A 910-nucleotide genomic window follows, 5' to 3' on the forward strand; every position below is an offset into this window, starting at 1 on the left:
CTTGACAGACACTGTATAAAATCTGCCCACACTCTGCCGGTCTTTAAGCAGCGGTTTGCCCATAGTAAATATGGCCGCGCTAGACTCCATCACAGGACGTGGCGCGCAGGCGCAGTGTAGACAGCGTCCGTCACGGTACAGTGGTTATTCGAGGCGTTGGGGCATTGGAGCGCATGCGCGGAATGTAAAGAGTTCGATCTGTGCGATGCCCGGCTGCCTGACACCGCGCATGCGCAGCAGAAATGAGCTTCTTGCCTAATATTTTCTGCTTAGGAAGATAAAACACTGGAGAGAGGTGAGAGCTGACACCTCAACATTCTGCTACACCCCAATACCCTCCACATGACACACTGCACCCCAACACTGGAGAGAGGTGATAGCTGACACCCCAATACCCTCCTGGGATACCCATAACACCCTGCTGCACCCCAACACTGGAGAAAGAAGATAGCTGACACCCCAACACCATGCTATGCCCCAACACCCTCCTGAGATATCCCATGACACTCTACTGCACCCCAACACTGGAGAGAGGTGACAGCTGAAACCCCAACACCATGCTACAACCCAACACCCTCCTGAGATACCCCATGACACCCTACTACACCCCACTGCATCCTTCTACTTCCTACTGTACCCCAACACTGGAGAGAAGCGACAGCTGACACCCCAACATCCTACTACAACCCAGCATCCTACTGAGATACCCCATAACACCCTACTGCACCCTGCAGAGCACCCTACACAACCTTACTTCCCCTTACAACACCCTACTGCACCTCAAAACTGGAGAGGTGACAGCTGACACCCCAAAACACTACTACAACCCAACACTGTACTGAGATACCCCACAACACCCTTCTGCAGCCCAATATTGAAAAGAGATGACAACCTACCCTCTACCCCCCCC

The 910-nt window shown here is 53.1% G+C and overlaps 1 protein-coding gene across 1 annotated transcript in view; it reads left to right on the plus strand.

Annotated features, from left to right (window-relative positions):
• Positions 1–226: 226 nt before the first annotated feature.
• LOC108792455 (zinc finger protein 235-like) overlaps positions 227–910 on the plus strand; it is a 14,541-nt gene continuing 13,857 nt past the window's right edge. The window contains exon 1 of the mRNA XM_018563244.1: positions 227–295. The gene's annotated coding sequence lies outside the window, so the exon portion shown is untranslated. The remainder of the gene's footprint in view (positions 296–910) is intronic.

Source organism: Nanorana parkeri, unplaced genomic scaffold (genome assembly GCF_000935625.1).
Source record: "Nanorana parkeri isolate BGI_ZX_2015 unplaced genomic scaffold, ASM93562v1 scaffold644, whole genome shotgun sequence".
In the NCBI taxonomy this organism is placed as follows: domain Eukaryota; kingdom Metazoa; phylum Chordata; class Amphibia; order Anura; family Dicroglossidae; genus Nanorana; species Nanorana parkeri.